The 15,821-nt window shown below is 42.1% G+C and overlaps 1 protein-coding gene across 1 annotated transcript in view; it reads right to left on the minus strand.

The window, feature by feature from the left end:
- The window catches only part of PLAT (plasminogen activator, tissue type), a 31,354-nt gene extending 16,217 nt beyond the window's left edge, over positions 1-15,137 (minus strand). Inside the window, exon 1 of the mRNA XM_087706097.1 lies at positions 15,012-15,137. The gene's annotated coding sequence lies outside the window, so the exon portion shown is untranslated. The remainder of the gene's footprint in view (positions 1-15,011) is intronic.
- Positions 15,138-15,821: the final 684 nt, after the last annotated feature.

Raw genomic sequence — 15,821 nt, forward strand, 5'->3', positions numbered from 1 at the left:
TGGCAGAGGGATAATGAGAACAGATGGCTGGGGGAGGATTTCTCCTTAGTCAGCTGGAGGCTGAGCAATGGCAGCTGCACAACAGCACCATGGACACCTAGTTTAAGGTAGCCAGGCTGATTTTCTCGCACAGCTTATCTCCATCCCATAAAGTTGCCCTAGATCTGGTGTTACCTTTCTGGTCTGGGTGTTTAAAGCAGCTTCCTTGGCCTGAAAACTGGGGTTGTGGTTTTGGCTTTCTGTTGGTCTGGGTCACTGGGGCTTCAATTGTGTGACTCATTCATCCTAGCCATAACAGACGTCCAGGGTCTTTAAGTCAGCTCCCCAAATTAAACTTTTTCTGATGTTGCCAAGGCAACGGGGCTGAATTTTGACTGTCCCGCCATCTTCAAGTCACTGCAATAATTTCCCCAGGGCAAACGCTATCTTTCCTCGTGCTCAGTTTCCCCAATCTGAAAATCATCTTCTGCAGAAATCTTCTTATAGTTTTGTACGGCGCATACCAATGTATAAGCAAACGACACCCACCCTGAAGAAATTTGAAGCTAGTGGGATCAACTGGGAAATGGAGGGATGGGGGATGACTGATAGATGAGTCACTTAGCCAGAAACCAAAACAGAAAAAAGAGATAAAGTTTTGGGTTCAAATAAAGAATGGGCTTTGAGCAAAAGTAAATGAAGTGAAAACGAACAATTTCAGAGCTTTCAAAGAAGTCAAATAGGAGGGGGAAAAACAGTCACAGGATTTGGAATTCCCCGTTGTTCAACATCAAAGGTGCCAGGTTTTGGCTTCTGGGGGTGGCCTGTCGCCGTCGGCAGCTTAACAGAGCTGCCCCCAGAGTTCAGGTTCGTTATCTACTCAATATCAAGAACATAACTCTTTTTTCAGACAAGAAAAAAGCAGTGAGGAATCTCAGCTGGTAAGAATCTTCTTTGAAGTTCACAGTTTGTTTCTTTGTGGGCTGTGGATGGAGGGGGAGGATCAATCCAAAGCTGAGTCATTCAACTCCGACCTGAACTTCGCAGCTGTTATTTACAGCACAAGACAGGAACCCCTCCCCCTTAGGACAATCTTTAGAAAACAGACTATTAAAAATCAATACGAGCAAAGACCAAACTTGTGAACTTTAAAACCTTTCTCTATCTGAAATACCAGCTTCAATGTTATAAAAACCTCTTTTGTTTAATTGTCTTCAAAATGGCGTTTACAGCTTCTGCATTTGTTATCTCCAGCTTCCTGCTACAGAATCAAAGAAACAACCTCTTATAATTTAATTAGAGCTACTCCCTTAAAGCTTTCAAAGACTCTTTGTTGTTGATACAGAGACATTCCAAACATTCCAAACGGACTTTCTCTTTTGAAATCTTCCGTAAAACCCTTTGTAAAAAAAGAAGAAAAAAAAGGGGGGGGGAGGAATTTCTTTTTCTCCACATAGCACAGTGGATTAGCAATTTAGAATAAATAATTAAAACCAAAATATAATGGCATCCAAATCAACCTCTGTGAAATTACCTCCGAAAACGTCTCCCATACCTGGCACAAAGTTGCAGCCCCCACCATCTATGCCCCCTAGTGGAGACGTACTAACAAAAGAATTTTTTCTGGAAATGTTCAAAGAATCCAGAGAACAGAACTTAGAAATGTTTAAAGAATTCAGAGAACAGAATCTAGAAATGCTTAAAGATTTCAAAGATGAAATAAGGAATGAGATGGAAGTTCTATATGACAAATTTGATACTAGGGTCACTAAAATGAATGATAATATGATGGGAATTGTAAATGTGATAACAGAATATATTTCTGGAATGGAAGATAATTTAGAAATTCTCAATGAAGCTAAAACTAACCTGATATCCAAAACTGAAGTGGTGGAACAAAAAATTGATAATGCTGAAAAACAAATTATTATGATACAGTATAAGCAGATGGAGCTTGCATTAAGAGTGAGGGGGCTGCGTGAAGAAAAGCAGGAGAACTTAAAGCAAATGTTTTCTGAAGCTTTTGACCGTCTGGTGGGAAAACCGGGATCCAATTTTGATTGGCAGATTGACAAGACTTTTCGTGTTAACTCATGGGCGGCAAAACAAAGGCAACTTCCCCGAGATGTGGTAATATACTTTGTTACAAGAGAATCTAGAAATATGATATTACAAGAGTCTTATAATACTAAGCTTCAAATTGGTGGACAGGACCTGATTGTTTTGAAAGAAATACCACCTCAGATGCTAAGAGCCAGAAGAGATTATGCTTTTCTGGTGGAAGAGCTCAGAAAGCGTCAGATACAGTACAGATGGGATGCCCCATTCGGTATTATAGTTACAATGGACAAACAAAGATATCGTCTCAGTTCTGTATGGAAAGCTCGTGATTTCTATCATAAGATTCTGAAGATGGGATACCCTGAACCTTCGGGATATGGTGAAAAACCACGAGACGAACAAGATAAACAGCAAACCACACAACCATCAGATAAAATGTATCATCTCCCTCTCCCGGAAGGGCAAGGAGTCAAGGAAAAAAGATCCAATCGTAAGACCACCAGACAAACGGATAAACAAGCTACTATGCAACAATCTCAACAATCGTTGGCCACTGATCAAGGAGCTACTGCAACAAGCTCAGAAGCTGTGGGAGGAGCCAAACCAAAGGTGAGACAGGCCTTGCGGGAGGCTCTAAAAAAGCTTCAGGCAACCAAAAATGACAACTAAGATTTTGACATGGAATGTTAACGGACTGAACTCTCCACAGAGAAGAAAGAAAATATTTCATTATCTCAAACAGTTTAAGAATGACATAATTTGTTTGCAAGAAACTCATATCAAATCAACCGATCAAAAATATTTGTTTAACCCCAAACTGGGCCAACAGCCAGCGACCTCAGCCATGGAAAAGAAAAATGGCATAGTAGTATACTTAAGAAAAGACATTAAAGCTGAGCTAATTGAAGCAGATCCCTTTGGAAGATATATTGCATTAGATTTAATCTTAGAAGGGAAAAAGACGTTACTTTTGGGAATTTATGCTCCTAATCAACAACAAGATGGATTTTATAGAAATCTCCATGCTAAATTAGTACAGTGGGACTTTGAGTCTTGTATATTATTGGGTGACTGGAATGGCGTGATCGACACCAAAAGAGATAAGAAGACAGCTCGCCCGAACACCAAATTTCGAGCTAAGTTACCCAAACCCTTTTTTGACATGCTGGACGACTTTGAATTGCGAGACGCTTGGCGCGAGAGGCATGCAGAAGAATATGACTTTACCTTTTTTTCCAACAGACATCAATCTCTTTCAAGGATTGATTTTATACTAATTACAAATGATTTACTTTGTAGGGTGAAGAAGACAAAGATTATGGCGAGAGTTCTTTCAGATCATAATCCAGTCTGGATGGAATTGGGAAGGGTAGCCCAGGCAAGAAGGTCCTGGAGGTTGAATGAAAACTTATTTAGATATGAAAAGTATGTTAATGATTGTAAAAAATTGCTATCGGAATATTTTGTTCTCAATATGAATAAGGGTACATCTTTGGAATATGTATGGGATGCAAGCAAAGCGTATATGAGAGGAGTATTAATAAATATAAACAAAATACATAGACACAAACAAGGGCAAAAACGAAAAGAATTGGAAGAGGAAATTAAAGGGAAAGAGTCAGAATTAACATTGAATCCAGGAGATACAAAGATTAGGGAAACAATTGCTATATTAAAATCTCAGTTTGATATGCTGATCTCTGACCAGGTAGCCACCAGTTTATTATATGCTAAACATAATACTTTCTGCAATGCAAATAAACCCGGTAGGTGGTTGGCTTATCAGATTAGAAAAAAAAGGAAAGCTCAATGCATAAAAAGAGGATATATAATGTACTAATACAGATGGATTCTGAAACGGAACTGATTAAGGATTGTATGATAAAATGGGCTCAGAATATCAAGGAACCAATAATGCTTGAAACATGGGAAAGAATCTGGGTAAGAAATGTGAAATTTACACAAGCACAAAACTTGAGAGAAAATTTTTATAAGATGTTTTATAGATGGCACCTAGATCCTAAAAAGCTTGCCTCTATGTATCCAAATGTTCAACCTAAATGTTGGAGATGTGGTTCTTGTGATGCTACATATTTTCATATATGGTGGACATGTCGTAATGTCAAGGCATTTTGGATAAAAATATGGTGGATCCTGCAAAACATCTTTAAAAGAAGGATAAAATTTACCCCCCAGTTGTTTTTACTGGGTATATGTATTGACTTTACAGCAGCAGAGACTAATTTGGTTCTGTATTTAATAACGGCAGCAAGACTCTTGGTGGCGCAGTATTGGAAGAAGAAAGATTTACCTACAATTCAAGAATGGACTTTGAAAGTTATGAACTTAGCCGAAATGGCCAAAATCTCAGCATATCTCAAAGAACATTCAAACGAGAGATATAAACGAGACTGGGAAAAATGGATTGATTACATAAAAAGTAAATATGGGACTAAGAAACTCCAGATAGCTTATGCTTAGTATCAGTAACAATTTAAATTGTTTAAAATTTGGGTAACAGTAAGAAGCTGAGTTCAATGTAGAGATATTTTAGACTGTGATTGTCCAAAAGTTATACCACGTATGGTCTTTGGGAAGTCGGGGGGAGGGAAGGGAGGTGGGGATTTAGGGGGAGGGGGGAGGGGGGAAATACAATATGTGTTAAATTCCATGATTGTATTTGTATACTGTGGCTTTTCAATGTTAGTGCGAAAATAGAACAAACCGAATATACTGGAAGGTAATAGATACCGAAGGAAAGAGTCGAGTGAAAGAAGAAGGAAGGTGGAGAGGGTGAGAGAGAGGAGGAGGAGAAGGGAGGGAGGGAATGGATTAGAGGGAGTGATAGGGTTAGGGTTAGAAAGAAGGGGAGGGGAAGTAGGCGTAGAGGGGTGTGTGAGAAGGAAGAATGAAAGTTGGAGGGGGTTGAAAGAGGGTGTATGGCGGGCCAAGGTGGTATACTGGGTTTGTATTGTAGAGGGCATTTTCTATATAAGTGAGGGCCGTGTTTATTATTCAATGTTATATGCCCTGATTAAACACAGTGAATATGTGATTGTATAGAATGAAAACATAATAAAAAATATATTTTTTTTAAAAAAAAAAGGTGCCAGGTTTTCTGGATTAAGCTGCAATTGGCCTGAATGGCTCTATCAATGGCTGTTCCCCGAAAAGGAGGGAGTGGGTGAGCAAGTACAAATGTGGAATTAACCACCTATAAGGTAGGTTCTATCAAGAGTGGGGTGGTGGCCTGAATACTCTCGCCTCCCATTTGATTTGTTTTTCTCACCATGTACATGTACACATCCGGACTAGACTGTGTTGTTTCTCTGTGTCATATAGTATATGAGGGTATATGCATAATTTTGTAGTTATTTATTTATTCTGTCATTGTTATATAGTGTATATTGGAGGTGGGGACGCTTTGAGAGCTCTATGCAATGAAATTTCATTTTAATGTATGCCGATTAGTGTACATTCAAAGTGACAATAAAGTTGTTCTGTTCTAGGTTCTATTGAGAGGTATGGGGTTATTGGTTGGAAGATATTCTAATAGTTCACTTCTTTTCCACCATATAACCCCAAAACTATATTATGTCTACTCTTTAGAACATAGAATAATAGGATTGGAAGGGACTTGAAGGCCTTTTAGTCCATTCCCCTGCTCAAGCAGGAAACCCTACACTATTCTGGATGAAATAGCTGTCCGATCCTTTCTTGAAAACCTCCAGTGATGGAGCACCCACAACTTTGGGAAGCAAGCTGTGCCATTGATTAATTGTTCTCACTGTCAGGAAATGTCTCCTTAGTTCTAGATTGGATTCTGTTTAATGATTGCCTGTTACTTCTTATCCAGCACTCAGTGCTTAGAATATAGGTTTAGTAGCTGCTATAGAAAAATCTCTCTGTATGAGGGGATTCTTAAATATGAAATAAATAGATAAAATACAGAGCTGGCTCAGGGTTTCCACATCACCTGAATGCAAGATACCAAGCTCCAATGAAATGGGAACACAAGGGCAGAACTTGGTAGCTACTCAAGGACCAACAGGTGTGCAGTATTGATGGCTGTATGGGAGCCAAGGGTCTTCTTGACAAGCGGGAGGTTGAACCGGCTGTCCCCAGTCCTTGCCCAACATCCAGAGCCCTGAGCCATGCAGCTCTTATACCTGTCGTGCTTCAGGGGGCTCCTGATAGCAAGGAGCTATTTCTTTTACAGGTAGTCCTTGACTTATCACCACAATTGAGCCCAACATTTCTGTTGCTAAGTGAAGTGAAGTCTTTCCTCCCCCCATTTTATGACTGCTCTGGCCACTGTTGTTAAGGAGTCACTGCCGTTGTTAAGTTAGTAACACGGTTGTTAAGTGAGTCTGATTTCCCCACTGAGTTTGCTTCTCAGAACGTCGCCAAAAGGGACCATGCGACCCTGGGACACTGCAACCCTCCTAAATATGAGTCAGTTGCCAAGCGTCCAAATTTTGATCACATGACCATGGAGAAGATGCAACTGTTGTAAATGGGAAACATAGTCAGTGCTGCTCTAACTTTGAATGGTCTCTGAGTGAACTCTTGCAAGTCAAGGAGCATGCCTGTCCCACATGGATTTTGAGAGCCAAGGGAGCCTTTCTCCTTGAGAAAGCCGGGCCAGTGGGTGAAAAGGCAGATTTGCAGTGAGTATTTTGCTATGGTCTTCATAAACCCTACTGTCACCTAACTGCAAACAGCCCTCAACTTACAATCACAACTGAGCCCCAGATTTCCACTGCTAAGCAAGACAGTTGTTAAGCAAATCCTGACCTGTTTTACGACCTTCCCTGCCACCACTGTTAAGTGAATCATTGCAGAAGTCAAATTAGCAACACATTCATTAAGTGAATCTGGCTTTCTTGTGGATTTTGCTTGTCAGGTGGTCGCAAAAGGGGACGTTGCAACCGTCATAAAGAGGAGCCAGTTTCCAATGTCTGAATTTTGATCATGAGACCCCTGGGATGCTGCAGGGGTCGTAAATGTGAAAAACGGTCGTAAGCCACTTTTTTCAGTGCCGCTGTAAGTTTGAACAGTCACTCAATGAACTGTTGTAAGTCGAGGGCTGCCTGTATTGTCTAAGTCTACTGCATTTTGCCTCCGTGGTCTGCTTGTGTTTTTGACAGATGACTCACAGGAAAGAAATTAACAAAAAAGCAAGAAAAAGGGACAAAGGTTTGGCCCTGAGTCCAGTTACTCTGAAAAATAAGCCGGCTCAGCGTTCAAGCCTCAAAAGAAACTGCTTCAGATGAACCCAGAAGAGCCCAGAGAAGGAGCAGGGTGGGGTGAGCGCAACTAAACAGCTGTCCCAGTCAAATGCAAAAGATGGCATTTTCTTCCATTTAGAAAATGAAAGGAGCTTTCAGGCTCTTTGGCTGAGCGAAGCCCAAGGTTAAGGAAACCCCAAGCAAGCCCCTGTTTGCAAAACATTCTGGGCTCAGAAAAACATACACTGAAAACGGCATTTAATTTTGTTGTACCATCTGCAATGACACTAAAATAAACTAACTAATTAACTAAAAGCAATAAACAGGCTAGTTTAACAGGCTGGGGAGGCTAACAGAATAACAGATTAGAAGTCTTCTAGTTCAACACACACACACCCCTCCTAGTTAGGGTTCAGACATCAGGCTGTGCCCGAAATAACCTGGCCCCATTTTATCTGAGCAGGTGATACAAATCCAGCCCATTGTTTTAACCATCTTACCAGAGCAACAAATTAGGGATTCAGAATCGGAGCAGAGGCAGCCTGGGCTGGCTTCTGTGGTGCTGGCAAAAGTTACATGATGTCCTTACACCACATTGACTGATGGCGCCACCTCCCGCCAATGTGAAGATTTGTACCAGCTCCCAGTGAAGTCTAACACCGGCCCTGGCATTCTGGCCTATGCTCCCAACCTTTTCAGCCATCCACTGTGCGTCTGTCCTTAGGCTGGCCCCAAGCTGGGCCAATAGATTGCACAGCCCAACGTGCCCAGTCAGCAAAGGCTTTCAATCACTGTTAGTGGGCAACAGATGAAGAGGGTTCAGCGGTCCATAGAAGGAATTAAAACAGGGAATCGTTCCATCGTCTTTCCTTCTCTCTTTTTGGTGTTCTGCTATCATTTTGTATTTCTTCTTTTAAAAGGAAAGCAAATGGGCATGATAGATTGTGCAGGGAGGGGAGGGAGGATTGAAGGGAGGATGGAAAGAAGGAAAGAAGGAAGGATCCTAGAATTAATAATGCAAGGAAGGCTAACATGACTAAAACCAAGTCTTCTTGAAGACCTCCTGATGACTTCATGAACTCATCCCTGCAGTTTTCTTGGCAAAAAGAAAAAAGGAAAAGTGGTTTGCCAGAATCTTTTCTGGAATGTTTTATAAGTCTGATGAAAACCAATCTGGTTCATTTTCATTCCAGCTCCAGAAGGAATAATGGAGCATGGAAGTAAATAACTCCAGTGATTTGCAGTCCAAATCCCTAGTGAATTGGAGAAGCAAGGGGAGGGAGTTCTGGTTTGTTTTCCAGTAACTTGGACATTTTTCTTTGTTTTGTTTAAAATGAAGCCTTGTTTAAAGAACCAATTTAAAGAAGTCAATTGTTGCCCTGGCCGCCTGTTCACTTCCTAGGATGAGGGGTGGGAGAGGGAAGTAGGATGTGCTTGGATTGTTTTTAAAAGAAAAAACAAAAAAGCTCAACCAGGAAACAAAATACAGTAACCTCTCTCTTTTCTGTCTCACATCAATTATTTGCAGGATTCTTTCACTCTGTAAAGAAGGAGAGTCTATTCTTCTGTCCATCTGTCTGTCCCATTTTTGGACAGGGTGAGAAGACACCAAGGGAATATAAAGAAACAAATAATATTGGAGGTCAACTCTACCTTGAGTAAGGGGTCTTTCAAAAGTTGTACCCTATGACAGAGGACCCTGTGGGACCCTGAATATGCACATTCTGCCCAATCAGGTGGGATTGGCCAAAACCACCAGAGAGAAGTCACTTGGCCCTGTGCCTTGCAGGGCTTTAAAAGCGACAATCGGGTAAGGACTTTTCCTTTAGCTCTTCTCTGAAACTAACCCTAGGCTATCTTTCATGCCAAGGAAGCAACTGTCCTCAAGCTGACCTGCTACTTGCTTTCATCACCAAACCAAAACCATGCTGCTGTAAAGTACCCTAACAATGCCTGCCTCATAATAAGCGACCCAATATTGTAATACAAAATGCAGTGATTTATTAACAGCTTCATTAGGCATTTCTTATTCGCAGCCATCTTTTTTGCTTTCTTTTATCTGCTTTTGAACTTTGCCCGTGTTTCTGTCCTCCCTTCAGCCTGTCATAAATCACATTATCCAATAGCTTCATTCATTTCAACCCAGCTACTGTAATCTGAGATCCGACTCCGCCATCACTCTGCATGGAATGTCAACACAGAGAGTTGACATCCGGCTCCCCTCACTTTTCAAAGGCAATCTGTGCAAGCAAAAGCAATTTGAGTACTAGTATAGGATTCAAAGCTGCGTCCTCCCCCCAGGCTTGTTTGGATTTTTTTCATGGAATTTCTCTATAAGGCGATCAGCCTGGATATTTCTACTCTTTACGCAAAATGCCTCTGACAAGGGATAGCCCTTCCACTTAATTAAGTACTGGAGTTGCCTCCTGTGCCACCTCGAATGAAGAATGCATTGCTCTGCATGGAATGTCAACACAGAGAGTTGTCTCCAGCAGCATAGCAGGGAATTTGGAAAATATCACAGATAAGCAAGATCAACAAAAGCCCGAATGAGCTACTGCCTGACCTTGGCTGGCCCTTTCTCTGGTTTTCATATGCAGGATGACAAGGAAGCTTCCAGCGGTTACTGCTTTCCTTCACATTTCATTTATTTCTTTATTAAAACATTGAGCACATGTTTTAATAAAAAGAAATTCAGATGCGTGGAACTGTAAGAAGCCCATCATTCTTAGCCAGCCTGCCCTAGTTAACATGGCCAAATTTTCTCCTCAATTGATATTTTGGCAAAAAGTTGCATCAATTAGATGTCACAATGGAAAACACTTTGCTTGATCATTTCATTTGGTCAATCTTTTGTTTCTCTACACGTTAAAAGTAAATGGAGTGACCTTATTCATGTTAGGAGTATAACTTACTCGAAAGATCACAACCCCAACAAAACACACACATACGCACACACACAGTGTCAGTCTCTTGTGTGTTTTGAAGCATGGGGCAATCTGGGCAGCCTATGAATGAAGCAAATGGGTTTTACTAACCCAGATTTAGGGGTTCCTGTGTTGGGCAGTTCTGCCACAGGAGGCATTCACAGATCTAAACAGATTAGTGAAGAACTAACCAGGAACTTCCACAGTGAAGTGAACTTCCCTGATGAAATTTAATGAGATGTTATTTTTTGTGGCCGCTCATTGCACTGTGCAAACCCAGCCTCAGGGTTTTATTTTGATTTTTGTTTGGGTTTAGAATTCAGTGCATTATAGGAATCCAGAAAACACATGAACCAGCTGTGGGAAAGCACACAGAGGCGAGCTTGCTCTCTCCCCTCTATTTATTATTATTATTTCCATTCTAGCAAAACTTTGGAAAGAAATGATGTAAAGGGGCTTGGGATCCTGTCTATCTGTCCATCCCACATCAGGATAATGTTATGAAAGCAGGAACGGAACTGCCACCAAATTTGATAGGGTGGGAGAAATAGAAGATCAGGCTTGAAAATTGCCAGGAGAAATGCAGAGGAAAACATTTTTTTTTTAAAAAAAATTCTCCTGAGTATCCTTATTTGAACAGCAATAGCTCATAAGGCTGCCCCACCTGCTACTTGCTTCTTCCTGGTCAGATGACCCAGAGGGACACTATTATTAAAGCGTGAGAAAGAAACCCCAAAGCTCCCCCTCCCTGGTTAAAGCCACTTTTGAAGCCCAGAAGAATGAGGTGTGATTCGCCTTCTGCCAAATAAAATAAATCCTCCCTTCACCTTTTTCCATTATAAATGAGAACACAATCCTGAGCACCCTTCAAGCTACTTAAGAAAAGCAATTTCTTTAGAGATCTAATTTAATTTCTTTCTAGGCCCCTCTTCCCACTTGGCATTCCACCATTTCACCCAGATGGTTTGGTTTCCTGACAGACACAGTAGCAGTAAAACAGAATTGGAAGGGACCTTGGAAGTCTCGTAGTCCAACCACCTGCTCCAGCAAGAGACCCTATACCATCCAAATTGCTATCTTCTTGAAAATTTCCAGTGTTGGAGCACCTACAACTTCCAGAGGTAAGCCTTTCCACTGATTGTTCTCAATGTCAGGAAATTTCTCCTTAGTTCTAGGTTGGATCTCTCCTTGACAGGTTTCCACCTGTTACTTCTTGTCCTGCCCTCAGGTGCCGTGGAGAATCGTGACCCATCAAAACCGCGTTCCACAAAAGCGCGGTCGACGAAATCGCGTATGTGACGTCATCACAACGCGACGAAAAAGATCGAAAAATTGAAATAAAAATTAAATTACAGCAAGCCGATTCACATAAAGGTAAGGGTTAGGTTAAGGGTTAGGGTTAGGGTTAGGTTAAGGGTTAGGGTTAGGTTTAGAGCGTTAGCGTTACGTTTAGGGTTAGGTTAAGGGTTAGCGTTAGGTTTTTCGTTAGGTTAAGGGTTAGGTTTAGGGTTAGGTTAAGGGTTAGGTTTAGGGTTAGGTTTAGGGTTAGGTTAAGGGTTAGGTTTAGGGTTAGGTTTAGGGTTAGGTTTGGGGGGGTTAGGGTAAGGTTTTCGCTTTATTTTTACATTTTTCGATCTTTTTTGTCGCGCTGTGATGACGTCACATACGCGCTTTCGTCGACCACGATTTTGTCATCCGCGGTTTTGTGGTGGAACCATGGAGAATAGCTGACCTCCTTCTCTCTGTCAGAGCCCCTCAAGTACTGGAAGACAGTTATTGTGCCCCCACCCCCACCCCAGTCCTTCTCTTTGTTAGATTAGACATGTCCTGCTCTTCATCGTATGTTTTACCCTCCACAGTTTTATCCAAGACATGTTATTTTAGAATTAGACAATTTGGGACAGTTGAGATATTATCAGGTAAAAGTCTCATCTGGCTAGGGATAAATATGAATTAAATTAACTAATTTTATTAAATTAATTAAAAGACTTGGTATCATACAGAGAGTTTGCAGGATAAGTAGGGATTTGAACTGGCTTTCCTTATACACCTAAATGGTTTACTTTACAGAACTCATGGAACTGCAAACCAGCCTAGTATATTCTAGCCCTATATAATATGTTCAGCCAGTCCTTGTGATTAATTTATGCTTGTATTGTGCAAATTCAGAATTCAGGAAATTCAATAAGTTATGGTTTACTGGGAATTTTTTTTTAATTATGTGTAAGTTGCTTCCTGCAACTCCTGGTGGATAGCTTAGTTGGTTGGCTGATGTACTGGGCGGGGCATAACCTTTTCCTAGGGGGTCACAGCAAGATCGACAGCAGTTTACAACTTCCGCGACACCTCATTTTAAAGCCCATAAAAAACTGAATTGAATGAGCTATTAAATGTTAAATTTGTTTCGGTTGAAACTTTGAGAATGAATTTGGAAACTGTGTTGAAAAATCTGGAAAATCGAACGGAACTGTTTGAAGATTTGTTGTGTTCTTATCCACCTCGTTTGAATGCTGTTCGAAGGGCTAATGGTGGTCATACTGACTATTAAATCGTGTCAATAAACTCAGTTTTTGATGGGCTTTCGAATGGTGTATGAATTATTTGTGTTGTTATTACAAGTGTTGCTGTGACCCCCTAGGAAAAGGTTATGCCCCGCCCTGTACTTACCTTAAAGAGCTATATCAAGTCTGGAATTACTAAGAGTTTCACACAGGAACAAGGAAGAATTTCGGAGAAATGTATGGGACAGATTACTAAATACTCAGTGATTTTTCTTTTTTGGACACTAACTGACTATAATAGAATATGATTAAGGCTGTCATTCCTGAATTGATTTATTTTGTAATCTGAAGTCATTGGGCCAGTTGTAAAAGGATTTGGAGAAGACATTCCATCAGTCCTATGGACAGTCAATGTAAGTCACACTTACAGGAAATACAGGATCATATTTCTTCCAGGGATGAAAGATGCCTTTTGGAGACCCACCCTTCTCACAACCAGTTTGGTCTAGTGGTTAAGGCATCAGGTTAGAAACCAGGAGAAGGTGAGTTCTAGTCCCATCTTAGGCATGAAAGGCAACGGGGTGACTTTGGGCCAATCACCAGGAGACAATGAGTTCTAGTACTGCCTTAGGCACAAAAGTTGGCTGGGTGACTTTGGAGCTGGTCCAGCCCAACCCACCTCACAGGGGAAAAGAGGAGGAAGAAGGAATGTTATCTACCTTCACTGCTTTGAGTTACTTATAAAGTAATAGTTGGAATAAACTAAATAAACAAACAAATAAATATACTCTGAACCAGTAGTCACCAACCACAGACCACTGGTGGTCGGCGAGAAAATTTTGGTGGTCCACAGATAAATCTTTGTATTTTTGCATTTTTTATATTGCACTCATCCTCAAGCTTCAGCTCCTGGGCCAGATATGGCCCTCAAGTAATCTGGCCCGCATGTGGGAACACAAGGCTACACTGCCCATCTCACCCTACCCACCTGCCAGCCCCCGCCATTCGGCCAAGCACAAACCTCACCTTGAGTAGAGGCTCCTTCTGTTCTTATGGGGCAGTGACAGTTTAAACACACACACACAAAATGCATACTATTTTGAAAAAGACATATAGAGATGAATCTGGCGATTGTGCCAATAAATGGACCAGCTTGGCTGGTTAAGAGTCCCAAACTCTTTTTTTCTTTTGTTCTTCTCCTTAGATGTGTTAGAGTTTATTTCCTACCCATCCCACTTTCTACCACTAAATCCAGAAGGCCCACTCAGACAGAAGAGACTCCATTCATTTCCCTCCATTGTGATAGGTAGCCAAAGCTGTGATCTGATTAAGCATGTGACTGGTTGCTCTGGTTAAGCATGTGTCTACCTCACATGCTTAACCAGATCAAGTGAAGATCTAAGGTGGCTCTGAATGAGGCTCTAGATCAGAGGTGTCCAACTTTGGCAACTTTAAGACTTGTGGACTTTGACTCCCAGAATTCCTCAGCCGGCCCTGAACCTGGATATCTGCCTTTCATCAGTCTGATGCCTGGCTTAGATAAATGAGGGGTTTGGGAGCGCAATCCCTTAAAACTGATGAAGGCCAGCTGCTGGTTCTGGGAGTTGCAGTTACAACCAATTTGTAGAGTAGCAGTTTGGCATAAGATTGGGCTAAGATTAGTGTCCAACCTTGGCAGCTTTAAAGCCTGCGGACTTGAACTCCCAGAATTCCTCAGCCAGCATGGACAAGACCTGGACAGCCTTGTTCTAGTTTTTGCATACTGCATCACCACCACCACCACCACCACCACCACCACCACCACCACCACCACCACCACCACCCACATCCCTATTCAATTCATTTAAGACTGGATGAATTGTGCAAATCTAAACCATGGTGTGCTTTCTTTCACTCTATTTCCTTTAGCACACCCACAGTCTTATGCCAGGTGTTGGTGGCCAGAGAAGAAGAAGAAAGGGCATCGGGCTCTTTTATTGCACCTGCCATCAGTCCTCAGCTTTGAAACAGGAAAAGGAAGCACACCCTTTTCGGAGGTAAGATCGTGGCTCAAGCGAAATCTAACCCAACCTCTGGTACCCCGCATTGTTTGCCTGCAATTCGCACACATGCACACCCATCGCCCAGCCAACGCGCAGCGCTAAACCCGAATCGCAAGCTTGTTTCTCCCACTTTCCATAGCCGGAAACGGGGCTCGGGGCGTTTCAGGCCGGTGCCAGGCTAGAGGCGCCCCATCCCCGATCGCGTCCGCTTTCCCCTTCTCTTTCTGCCCGGGCTGGGTTGCAAAGTAGCCGGCGCGCAACAGCCATTACCTGCCTTTCTGCCGAGGATGCCTCAGGTAAGCTCGTCCGCTGGCTGCCGGTGCTGGGATGCCGGAGCTCAGCCGGGGCTCGGGCTTAAAACTGCTGCTGGAGGGCGGAGGCTCTCTGCGAAGGGGCGGGCTTGCCGCAGTCCACGCAACCGGGCTGTGAGGGTGGGCGGAGGGGCTTCTCCGGGCGGCGGAAGCAAACGAGGCTCAACCCGACGGGCCACGCCGGGGATGTGGGAGCGCCCCCGCGGGAAGCTTCTTCCAGGACGCGCAGCGAGCCGGAGGTGGGGTAGGGGGCATGCCAGATATCACAGTCATCAAAAACCGAAGCGTACAATTTATTGATATCGCTGTATCGGGAGATGCCAGAATCGAAGAAAAAGAACTAGAAAAAAAATAACAAAATATTGCAACCTGGCCATCGAAACTACATGATTATGGATGAAACATGTAGTAGTGATACCCATTGTCATCGGGGCACTTGGCACCATGTCCAAGAATTTTATACAGTACATTAAGGAAATTGCAGTTTCCTGCAATAACAACAGTGGAACTGCAAAAAACTGCGCTACTCGGAACATCGTACATTTTAAGAAGGTACTTGGTTGATACCTACGATGCTGGCAAGAACCCATATCAATCATTATCAGTCAATGACATTTTTGATGCATTTTGATGCATTTTTGAATGTTCAGTTGACTGTGTTCCATGTTTAATGAGTAAAGTATGCAATAATAATAATAATAATAATAATAATAATAATAATAATAATAATAATAATAATAATAATAAACTCCGCCATTGCCGGTCCCAA

Source organism: Thamnophis sirtalis, unplaced genomic scaffold (genome assembly GCF_051295495.1).
Source record: "Thamnophis sirtalis isolate CommonGarterSnake01/CBP01778 unplaced genomic scaffold, rThaSir2_p1.2 scaffold_2, whole genome shotgun sequence".
Lineage (NCBI taxonomy): Eukaryota > Metazoa > Chordata > Lepidosauria > Squamata > Natricidae > Thamnophis > Thamnophis sirtalis.